The 12,284-nt window shown below is 45.1% G+C and overlaps 1 protein-coding gene across 6 annotated transcripts in view; it reads left to right on the top strand.

Annotated features, from left to right (window-relative positions):
* Window positions 1–12,284, top strand: part of FARS2 (phenylalanyl-tRNA synthetase 2, mitochondrial) — a 460,578-nt gene that overhangs the window by 278,533 nt on the left and 169,761 nt on the right. The gene's annotated exons all lie outside the window — the stretch shown is intronic.

Here is a 12,284-nt window from a genome sequence, read left to right as displayed (position 1 = left end):
ATGTATAAACATATGTTGAATATATTATATATAAATGATCATATAATATATACAATGTATTTATGTATTTTTAATTGTAAAATACATATAACATAAAATTTACCATTGAATCATTTTAAAGTATAAGTATTTTCACATTATTGTGCAACTGTCACCACCATATAGTTGTTCATAGTACTTTCTTACAACCCTTGGGATTTCTATGGTGTCAGTTGTACTTCGCCTCTTTCGTTTCTGATTTTGTTTATTTGGGTCCTCTCTCTTTGTTTCCTTATGAGTCTGGTTAAAGGTTCGTCAATCTTGTTTATCTTTTCAGAGAACCAGCTCTTGGTTTCATTGATCTTTTGTATTTCTTTTTTAGTCTCTATGTCATGTGTTTCTGCTCTAATCTTTATTATTTCCTTCCTTCTACTTACTGTGGGCTTTTCTTGTTTTCTTTCTAATTCTTTTAGTTGTAGGGTTATATTGTTTTTTTGAGCTTTTTCTTGTTTCTTGAGGTAGGCCTGTAATGCCAAGAACTTCCCTCTCAGGACTGCTTTCTTTTTTCTTTTTTGTTTACAAGAGAACATTTATTTGGTAAAATTACAGAGGTAGAAGAAATAATTTCTGGAAGAAATGGGCTTAGGAAACAAGTTATAGAGCAAAGGAAGGGCCTTTGGGGCTTGGGAGTGAGGAAGCTAATGTTAACACCTCTCGAGGGCGTGAGGGGGGTGGCGTGGAAAGAAAGGAAAGGGAAAGGCAAAGGCAAAGGTGAGGGCTGTTCCAAGGAGGGAGAGTGCCGGGTCCTCCATCCTTACGGTTTTAAGGGAGAAGATCTTAGGAGAGGCCCCAGGGGGAAGATCAGTGTAATATTCAGCAGCTTTCCAGGTGTGTCCCTTCAGGGTTGTGGCCTCCACTGATTGATTGGTCAACAGCAGGGCAGGGTCATCACTCAGTGCAGCTGGTCCTGAGGTCAGCTGTGGCTGGTTTTGATGTTTTTCTGGGCCTGAGCTGAAATACAACTGAGGCCTAAATGTTATCTCTAGGGAGGAAAAGCCAGGGCGTCCAAACAGCATGACCAGAGATTGTGCCCCATAGATTTTGGATTGTGTGTTCATTTTTATTTGTTTTCAGGAAGTTTTTTATTTCTTCCTTGCTCTCATTGGTAATCCATTTATTGTTCAATAACATGCTATTTAGCCTCCATGTGTTTGAATGTTTTTGAGCTTTTTTATTGTAGTTGATTTCTAGTTTCATGCCATTGTGATCTGAGAAGAAGCTTGATACGATTTCAATCTTCTTGAATTTGTTAAGGCTCATTTTATGGCCTCCCATATGCTCTATCTTTGAGAATAATCCAGGTGCACTTGAAAAGAATGTATATTCTGCTACTTTTGGATAAAATGTTCTGTAAATATCAGTTAGATTTAACTGATCTAGTGTGTCATTTAGAGTCACTGTTTCCTTGTTGATTTTTTGTTTGTAAGATCTATCCAGTGATGTCAGTGGGTGTTCAAGTCTCCTACTTTGACTGTATTGCTGTCTATCTCTTAAAGTCCATCAATAGTTTTTTATATATTTAGGTGCTCCTGTATTTTGTGTATATATGTTAACAAGAGTTTTATTTTCATGTTGGACTGATCCCTTTAGTATTATGCAGTGACCTTCTTTGTCTCTTTTATGCCCTTTTTTGAAGTCTGTTTTGTCAAGTATGAGTATTGCTACTGCAGCGTTCAGTCCACATTTATGGAATATTCTTTTCCATCCCTTCACTATCAGTCTGTGTGAATCTTTTGTTCTAAAGTAGGTCTCTTGTATAGAGCATATATATGGGTCATGTTTTCTTATCCGTTCAGCCACCTATGTCTTTTGATTGGGCCATTTAGTCCATTTACTTTTAAGGTTTTTAGTGATAGGTGCTTATTTACTGCCATTTGCTTTTCTTTATACCTTTGTTCCTCTCTCTCTTTTTTTTTTTTTAACATTTCTTGCAATGCTAGTTTGGTGGTAACGTATTCCTTTAGCCTTTTTTGTCTGGGAAGCTCTTTATTTCCCCTTCAATTTTAACTGATAGCCTTGTTGATAGAGTAGTCTTCGATTTAGTCCCTTGCTTTGCTTTACTTTTAATACTTCATGCTAATCCCTTCTGGCCTGAAGTGTTCCTGTTGAGTAATCAGTTGACAGTCTAATGGGAGCTCCTTGTAGGTAACTTTCTGTCTCTCTCACTGTCCTTAAGATTCCTTCTTTGTCTTTAACATTTGCCATTTTAATTATGAGTATCTCGGAGTGGGTCTTTTTGGGTCCATCCAGATTGAGACTCTGTTTCCTGAACTTGTGTGACTTTTTCCTTCACCAGGTTAGGGAAGTTCTCAGTTGTTATTTCTTCCAGCAGGTTCTCTATTCTTTGTTCACATCTTCTCCTTCTGGTAACTTCTCTGTGACGCGGATGTTGTTATGGTTCACGTTGTCCCAAGTTCTCTTAAACTACCTCCTGCTGTTTAACCCTTTTTTCTAAATGCCGCTCTGACTGGGTGTTCCCAGCCTGCCTTCCAGGTCACGGATTTGATCCTCTGCTTCACACAATCTACTTGTAATTCCTCCCAGGATACTCTTGATGTCAGGTTCGGTATTTTTCATTTCCTTCTTCACGCGGTTGGAATTGCCCTGAGATCCCTGTGATTTTCACTAAGTTCCTTGAGCATCGTTGTGACCTGTACTTTGAGCTCTGTCTGGTGAACTGCTTGCCTCCATTTCATTTAGACCCCTTTCCGGCAACTCCTCCTTTCCTTTGCTGTGGGGGTGCTGCTTTGTCTCCCAGTTTGGCCCTCTTTGTGTTTGTTCCTGTGTATCAGGCAGAGCGGCTGTGCCTCCGGGTCGTCGTGAGGTGGCCTGTGCAGTGAGTGTCTGTGGCGGTGCAGCCTCTTTGCTCTCCTGAGCTGAATGTTCTAGGAATGTCCCTCGTGTGGGCTATTTGGGTTCTTCTGTCGCACTTGGGCCTTGACTGTTGATGTCCCGTTTGAGGGCCCCCCTCGGGCTTGCTGGCTGTAAGGCTCGGCCCCGCCCCGCCCCGCCGCTGTGGTTCAGGTGCCCACAGAACGAAACAGGGCGCAAGACCAAGCTGACGACACGAAAACCAAAACAAAGCGACAAGACAGACGGAAAAGGAAAAGGAAGGAAGGAAGGAGACGGGGACTAAACGACAGGAGCCCAGAGACTGGAGGGCTTTGGGGAGGGGCGGGAGTCACGGGAGAGCCTGGAAGAGAGGGAGGGAAAGGCAGGGCGGGATGAAGAGGAATGAAGGGAACAGGAAGAGTGAGCAATGCGCGTAATTCTAAGAAGTAATAAGCAGTAAAGTAAGATAAAGAATAGGAAAAGAAAAACAGGAAAAGAATAAAGAAGAAAAAATAAAAACTAAAAAATAATAAACAGAAGGAAAGAGGAGAAAAGAATGGAGTAACAGGAAGGCGAAATAAGGCAAAAGGAGAGAGAAAGAGAGAGAGAGAGAAAAGCCCTTTGGATCTGCGTTTACAGAGCCGCCGGATTGCTCTGTGTGTCGTTCGGGTCCCCGGGAGGGTCCCTGGTGCAGGCCAGCGCCATCGCCGACCCTGCCTGGCCTCGGCTGGGGCGGGACAGGGCAGAGCCCCAGGCCCAGTGGGCTGGGTCGCCTCTGGTCTCACGCCCTGAGTTCCTCTCCTGAGCTGCTCTCCCTGCCCCCATGGGCCTGGGCTCTGGGGGTATCTGGGTCCTGGCCAGGATGGTTTGAACAAATTCACACTGGGAGTGGTATCCATAGCTTGTAGGAGTAGGGGCGGGCCGGTCCCCTTCTTCCAGTATCTCAGTCTGCCAGGCTTGCTTGCACCCCCTCACTGCCACCTCAAGCAGGAGGGCACGAAAAATATTAATAAAAATTAAAATTAAAAAATCAGACCAGCTTGGCACTCCGCACTTTCAGCGCAGCTGGTCCCCTTAGGTAGGGCCTCCACACGGCTCCGACCAGGCCCAATGTCCAGGCCCCCGCACCACCAGATGCAGCTGCAGGTGCTCAAATTTCCAGTCCAGCACCATTCCCCCTTGCCTCGGGTCGCTGCCTGGCAGGGCAGAAGGAGCTGCTCTGAAGGTGCGGGGAAGGGCACCTCCCCTGGGCTCTAGTTGGGCAGGACTGACCTTCCTTCTCGGGCCCCACTGTCCAGTCCACGTCCTCCTCTCCACCGAGAGTTCTCACAGATCTGCAGCATTCTCAGCCTCCATCCAGCCCTCAGTTCTAGCAGTGCCCTGGGCTGGGGGAAGCGACAACCCCATCCCATAAAAACACTGTAGTTCCCTCCCTGACTTTGGCCTTGGTGCCCCAGCCCTGCCCCAGGGGCGGCAGTGAGGCCCGGGCGTTGGGGTGAGGCAGCCACGCTGGGTCGAGGCAGGGGCCAGGCTTGCTGGCTCCTGGCAACTGGGTCGAGCAAACTGGGACTCGCAGGTGGGCCCTCAGCTGGGGGCCCCGGGTCTCGATGGGAAGGCCGGGTTCACTGGGTCAGGGCTGTGGCGCTGCGGCAGCCTCCTCCTGAGGGGGGTTTTGTAGACCCTCCAGAATGCCCTGCTCTCCAGCCCCAGGTGGTGAGCAGCGTGGGCCGCGGGACTGCGCCCTGATAGACGGGAGAGCCGGAACCCCTGCCCAGGTCCCAGCAAAGACGGGCACACACACGCTCGCTCACTCACCCTCACCCTCACCCTGGTCCTGCCCGCCTCCATGTTCCAAAATCCCAATTTTAACTTTTGATGAACCGTCACACCGCTTCCCACAGTAACTGCCCCATTTTACATTCCCACCATGAATGTAAAAGTTATTTTCTGCTCCTTTAAAAATAGTAGCCAGGCTAGTGGGTGTGCAGTTGTGTCTCATTGTGATCTTGGTTTGGTTTTCCCTAGTGATTGGTGATGACATTTTCACGTGTCCTCGCCATTTGTATATTTTCCTTGGAGAGCTGTCCAAGTCCTTTGCTCATTTTTTAATAGGGTGGTTTAGGAGTATTTTTGTTTTTATATATTTTAAAAATAAATTATTTGCAAAGTTGGCCATTTTGGTGCTAGCAACAAATTTCAGATCACAATTGTCAAGCATCATGTTTGAAAATTCTTTATATAACACATTTAGGCCATTACTGGCTACGAGGTCATTGGTATGTTAAGGTTCCTGAAGTTCAGACGTAAAGGAGGAAGAGCTGATTCTAGCAGTCTTTGCAAGTTATTGATACAGTTAGTTTACATGCCAGTCATATAATTTTTGAGTATCTGTTTGGAAATAATTGAGCTGGGATTTAGAAGCCTTAGCCTTAGAACTGTGACTTAGTCATAGCTGTTTTCCTTGAGCTGCTCCCCTAACGACTGTGCCACTCAACTTCTGCTCCGGTGAAATCAGTCCAGTCGGATACTCTGTAAGGTCATGGCATGGTCTGTGCTGCTAGGAAAGTGAGAGAAGATTTTCTATCTCCTCTGCTGCCCATCTCAGATTCCATTACTACTTCTGATACTCATTTTGACTTAATTTTGCCAGGTTTTTGTTTTGGTTTTTTAAGTTGGTTATGAAGAGAGATTGTAACTGTTCCTGGGCCCTTATTCCTCAGAAATGTCCTGCCAGGTGACAGAAAAACCTCAAAACTGGTTTTGAATCTAACATCGGGAAGAGCAAATAGATGATAAAACAGCACTGGCAAAGGCGATCTGAATCTCCATCTTTTAAAATCGTCTCCTTTGGAGCTGCTGTTTATTACGGAGCCTCAAGAGTCCTCCATTAGTGTGGCCCTTCCTCACAGCTCCCTTCTGCAGGTATAAAAGTAGCGACAGTTTCCCCCGGGCCTTTGCACAGGCTGCTGTCCCGGCAGTGGCGTCACGGGCAGGCGGTGAAGGCTGGTTCCTGGAGCGCTCCTCCAGTTGGTTCATGACAGTTTGTGCCGACCGTGAAGAGCACGAGCCTCTCTACTTCTGTCTTGTGTCCATCTCTGTCCTTCCAGGCCTCTGTCTCTCTTACTGCTTTTTTCTATGTGACATTTTCTCTTACTCTGTCACTCTTTTAATATGTAGTTCTGATCCAAGTTGAGTTGTCAACATAGCAAGGAGGAAATGGGCCCGAGCGGTATGAAACCCACAAAGGGGGAGCTATTTTCCTGATGATTACTGAGACCATAAATGACGTGTATGAAATGTGACAGGATTTATCCCGAACACGAGAACATTATCAGTTATTCATTCAGAAACCTTTCTGAGCGGCTGGTCTTGCGCCAGGCACTGTGCCTGACACTGGGGATGCGGAGAGAGGACAGTGTCTGCCTCAGGTAGCTCATGCACTGCTGGAGGGGACATTCTTATGGATGAGTGCTTTGATAAAGGTAGTCCAGGGAAGTCTTTGCTGAGTGGGAGGCAGTCAGGCCCATAATGGAGGCAAAGGGAAGCAAGGACAAAGGCCTGGAAGCGCGATCCTGCCGCCGTATCTGTGGTTCCATTTAGGGTATTTATAGGGGAGCGTTCTGAGATGGAGGGGAAATGTGAACAAGAGCAAATTGTAGGACATGAAGGTTGGAGTTTGGATATTATCTGGAAGGCACTTAGCAAGACAACAAGTGTCATGATCAGATTTCTAATGTAGACAGATCCCAGTTCTGATCATATGAAAGGTGGGTTGGGGCCACGAGGTAGGAGTCCACTCTTGACCTCGCACAGTGTCTGAGGAAGAAATTATGTGAGACTGAATAGAGCAGAACTAGAAAGACTAGAAGGTAGGGCTTGGGATCAAGACACCTTAGGTGACAAAATGGAAACATCTTGAAGCCTGGTGTTAGCAGAAGTACAGCGACGGTGTGGCCTATCACCTGAGCTGAGATGCAGCTCCCTCTGAGAGCTAAGGGCGCTCTGATAACAACAGTGCTGCTGCTACACACGCAGACCTGGGCAAACTGGGTATTTGAACACTTCAGGTAAAGATAAGTGAGAAAGACAATAATCCCCAGGCTTGGGGGCTGGGTGGATGGGGAGCAGGAGCACAGAACAGACTTGGAGAATTTACATGAGTGGAAAAATTTAAACCTCGGGTTCATTGATAGTGCCTTTGCATTCTCTGCTTCTTGTTCTCTTTGCCGTTGTAGTTTTGTTTAATTGGCATAGGCAAGTCCTCAGTTGAGCGTCTGGTTGCACGTTGGGCCATGCCCAACTGATACCAACTGCTAGCAGAAACTGGAAGTTGGAGCAGGGGTGTTTATCGAGGAGGAGGAGTCATAGCTGAGTTCTGAGAGCGTGGTCCAGGGCAGGGTAAGACTGGGGTGTGCGTATCATTGCCAAGCGAGACGTAGTGATCAGCAAGCACCATTGTTGGTGCTGGGCAAAGTGCAATGGCCAGCAAATATAGTCCTGCAGATGAGGACTGCATGGAAGAAGCGGTGCGGGGTGGAAGAGGGCTGCAGGTCAGACATACAGCCTGTGGTGCCTGCTTGGCTCAGCCCGCTGGCTGCTCTGACTCCTTTGAGATGCTGTAGACTCTTGAACCTTGCTAAGGACTGTTACATAAATGCCAGGCTTCAACATCATTGAAGGCTAATGTCAAATTATTACCAAAAACAGAGAGAGAGAAAAAAAATCACAGTTATTTTAAGCTTTTGGCGATATCTTCTTCTGGAATAATTCTATATGTTGGTTAGAATTTCTTTTTCCTGACTAAAGACTGTAAAATGAAAGGAAAATTAGAATAAAATATTCTAGTAAATACTATCCACATTTTGCATGTTTGGAAGATCTTCCTAATGTGTTTATTTTTCGGAAGTGTAAGGAAATGAGAGGAGAGGGTGATGTGAAAGTTGGCTTCATTATTGTTTAAAACCCCGACCATCCTGAGTGTTATGGTATGCCCTCTGATTCTGGTGGAATGAAGAAAACCATAAGATCTTCTCTTTTCACTTTTATGGACTTCATTTTGCATCTTTAGCATGTATTACCATAACTTTGCATCTTCTAAAGGTAATTCAGTTGCCCTCTTCCCAGATACTGCAGATTTCTAGTTTTATAGGTTTTTTCCTTCTCACAGTTTTCTAATTATCACCTTGTTAGCTAGACGCCTGCTGCACAGAAAATCGTATTGTTCCATTTAACCTTTTTAAAAGAAAAAGGAGAGAAGGGAAAGCACACTTTGTTAATGGGCTAATTCAGCCTCGAAGGAAGCCCCGGGGTGTGGGAGCCTCTGCATGAGAGCTGACGGGCAGAGCCCGATTACTCAGTAGATTCTAGAAGTGGAACCAGAAAGGTTACTGACAAGTCCCCTGAGTCTGGGAGGACATCTGCACTGTTACTGCAGCTGTGCGTTTCCAACTTCAGCGACAGAGATCAAGCCCAACGAGTGAACTGTTCTTTCCACGGTTTCTGCACGTGTTCTATGGAAGACGCACCTCCACGACTAGGCCATGCTGAAATAATTCTCACTTATCCCATCCTGTCGCCACCTTTATTTTTTAGGATAGAAGAAATAAATAGGTCCACTGGCTGCTTCATTTTTAGATTTCTCTTGAAGACATGTTAACTTTACACTTAAGTAGTTATTTATTTTACCTACTTCCACATACCACTAATAAAGGCAAGTATGCAATCATTAGTATTTAAATTGAAGTCGGGCACTGAACAAATGAGGCAGAGCCTCAAATATTATTTACTGACTAAGTAGTTTTATTATAATCAGAGAAGAGCCTATAGGAAGGTGCAAAACTATGGATGCTGGGCGTGCAATAATATAAACACATTTCAGTTTCATCTTGATCTCGCTTAATTCATGCCTCTTTTGTGACATAGGGTGTAATACTTTCATTAAAAAATGATTTTGATGCTTACATAGCTATTGAAGAAGAATATATAATTTAATGGAAAAAATTGTTGACTCCTACGTGAAAGCAGTTCTCCAGGAGCTTGTAGAGAACCCTGCCGTCTAAAGCAACAGCGGTTGAACAGAAGACACCTTGAGGCCTTGAGTAGGATTCCCCAAGTTGGGCATCTTCAGAGTGACTGAGTCAGGAGCCCTCGGGCTCTGACAACCTCTCCCTTGCTCGCCACTTGCCTTCATCTGACCCTCCTCCGTCCCCTCGTGGCTCTGGCACCTGGCTGGGAACCATCATCCCAGGAGCAGTGCCCAGGTGCCGCAGTTACTTGGCCTTCTGTAAATCACACACAGAGCATTCCCACTTGACGTCACAGTTACTTCACAGCCACACCTGGGCCACCCAGTCGCTGTCCTCTTGCTGCGAGGCCCCTCACAGCACCGTCCTCTGCTCTGCTCCGACCCCTGAGCGTCCGGCAGACCCGCCTCCGGCCGCCTCTCCCCCTCTCGCCCAGCGGCGAGTCTGCCTGCAGCCCCCAGGCCTCACTTCTTGTTCCATCAACAACAGCCCATGGCCACTGACTTCCCCTCTTCTCTCCCCAGCGCCCCCAGTTCCCTCCCTCCCTCTTCTGCCAGCTTGCATAGTCAAGCCCCTTTCCTATGATAACCCTCAAATCCCCTGTTTTCCTGTTTGAACATGTTTCCTTGTTGAATGTGCCTAAAATAAGATTAGCAGGGCAGAGCTACATTTGACCCCTATACAAATGTATGATTTTTTAGTGAGAGTTCTAGATTTGTGCCACAGCCTCCCCCACCCCAACCTTGAACAAACAACCTCATTTTGTCACTGGAAAAAAACTAAGGTCACCTACGGTGAAACTGCTCATCTTCCCTCCTCCACTTCTGATTTTTTTTCAGGGCTTCTCTGTCCATCCTTGATCTACCCAGTTGGGATCTTTGGGGATGGGATCTAGAGACCTGTTTCTTAACATGTTCCCATTGATGCTCAGGTAACTTCACATGAGAGAGCCTCTAGCAACCACTCTTCTAACAGCCGCCTAACTGTTCCCTGACTCTGGGTTCTTCCCATGTCCCGCCGTCATCACCCGCATATCACACTGTTACTGCCTTGCTCTGACATTTTCAGTCGTTCTGCGTTGCGTAAAGAATGGATCTGGAACCCCTCAGCATGACACCCAAGCTTTCTGTTCACTGATTGTCCATGCCTATCCTGTCTCCTGTCCTTGCCTCCCTCATGCCCTCTTTCTGACAGTCTCATGGGACTTCTGTCCTTTGAAGTCAGTGATTTATTGGTTCATTGATTTCATAACTTCTTGCTGAGTCTGTTGTGACACAGAGTCTGGACTCAGCCATGAGTTTGTGACTAAGACAGTCCCCGCTCTCGCTGAGGTTACAGTCGTGCTGCATTGCTTCTTTTCAGAAGGCCTCTGCCCTCCCCATTTCTCTCGCTGGACATGACAGCTGACTTTTATTGAACGTTTACTATGGGCCAAACATGTGTGTGTGTGTGTTCGTGCAGCTGATTCTCGTTATCGTAGTAGTTATGTTCTGTAAACTCGCCCTGAATGCCAAATACCAAACTGAGGTTCTTGGGGGACATAGGGTTAGGTCCTAACAGTCTCTCATCACATTTTCATCAACCAGTCAGTGTATAACGTGGTTTGAGGTGTATTTCTGTTTGACACCTATTAATATAGAGTTGATTCATTAACATTAGACTCATGACCAGCAGCACTGTAACTCAGGCCTGAACAACACTTATCTAGGACACGGATTAGCTCCATAAGGCACATCACAGCCTCTTGCCCTTAGGACGCTAGACAGCGCTTCAGCACTACACTTGGGAGCCATTCTAAACATCGAAACCACCAACACAACACAAAAATAAGAAAAATGTGCACTAAGTAGACTTCAAAAAGGATACTTGTTCGCAGCATGAGAGCTGAAATGAACCAGGGCATCGCCTTGTCCAGCCTCCACTGAGAATGTGAGTCAGGCAACTCCAACTTTTCACTGCTCTGCTCATGTCTGCAAGTGACCATGACAATGCCGAGAGTATTGATTTGGGCTTACAAACATGTTTAGGGAGTAGGCCAATTGCCAAATAAGGAATCTGTGAATAATTAGTATGGAAGACATATAGTATCTTTTATGAGATACGTAGTGAGTATTATATATATATATTTACATAAATATATATATATTTATATATACCCCCTTCAAACATTTGTGATTAAGTAGCACACACATGCTCTTTCCTCCTAAATACTTCAACATGTATTTTTCTAAGAAAAATAATTTTTTCTCACATAATCACAGTACTGTTAATAAAGTCAGGAAATTTCACGTTGATTCAACATCTAATCCACAGCCCGTACTCAGATTTTGTCAGCCTTCCCAATAATGTCCTTCATTGCTATTTTCTTCCTGGTCCAGGATCCAATACAAATTTTATATGTGCATTTAGTTGTTGTATCTCTTTGGTCTCCTTTAATCTGGAATAATTTCTCCGCCTCCTTTTATGTTTCTTGACCTTGGCATTCTTTGAAAAGTACAAACAAGTTGTAGAGTAGAACAGGCTTCAGTCTGAATGGTCTGTAGTTTCCTGAGCATTTTCGCAGGAATACCACAGGCGTGAGACGTCCTTCTCGGCGCGCTGTGTCATGTGGGGCGGGGTGCCATTTCGCCCGGATTGGCGGTGAGAGCTTTGATCCCTAGGCCAGATTTCTCACCAGAAAGTTATTCTTTTCCCCTTTATAAATAAAAACTAATTTATTTACTGGGCAGTACTCTGAATTTCACTCACAGGTTTTAGCGAATATTAATGAAAATGGATATTTATAATTGACATTCTACTACAAGAAGGCTTTCCCTTTCCCTCATTTATTTATTTTATCCAGTGAGTTGAAATCTATTAGTACCCTTTTTTCTTTTCCTGAGCCTTCCATTTTCCCACATTTGGCCAGTGGGAGCCCCTTCAAGCTGTCTCCTCTGTCTCTATGATTCTTAGACAACTTTTGTATTACCTGAGGGATTGGAAGTGTTTTTTATCTTGATGGCTGGAGTCTAAGAATGTATTAAAACTCATGAAAATACATGTTTATGATTTGTGCATTTCACTGAAAGTAAATTTTACCCCCCAAAAAGACTAAAAAAATAGGGTCTTTTTTGTATAATGGCATGAATGAGCAATTCTGAGATTATCTTCTGTTTATTCCATATTTCAGCTTGAGCAAAGGAGTAAATTTTACTGAGGATAATGGGAGTCAGGTTTCTCACTGTTGCAGAAGGGAATTATAGATATGAGAAAAGGAAAAGCAAGAATAAATCCTGATTGCTAGATCAGAATTCAAGGTAGTGAGATAAACTCATGATTTTTTAGATGGAAAATAAAATGTGTGTGTGTGCGCGTTTCTCCTCTGTAGCTCTGCCCACTTTGAGGTCCTAG

Source organism: Miniopterus natalensis, chromosome 9 (genome assembly GCF_054644295.1).
Source record: "Miniopterus natalensis isolate mMinNat1 chromosome 9, mMinNat1.hap1, whole genome shotgun sequence".
Lineage (NCBI taxonomy): Eukaryota > Metazoa > Chordata > Mammalia > Chiroptera > Miniopteridae > Miniopterus > Miniopterus natalensis.
This window is presented reverse-complemented; position numbering and strand designations above follow the sequence as displayed.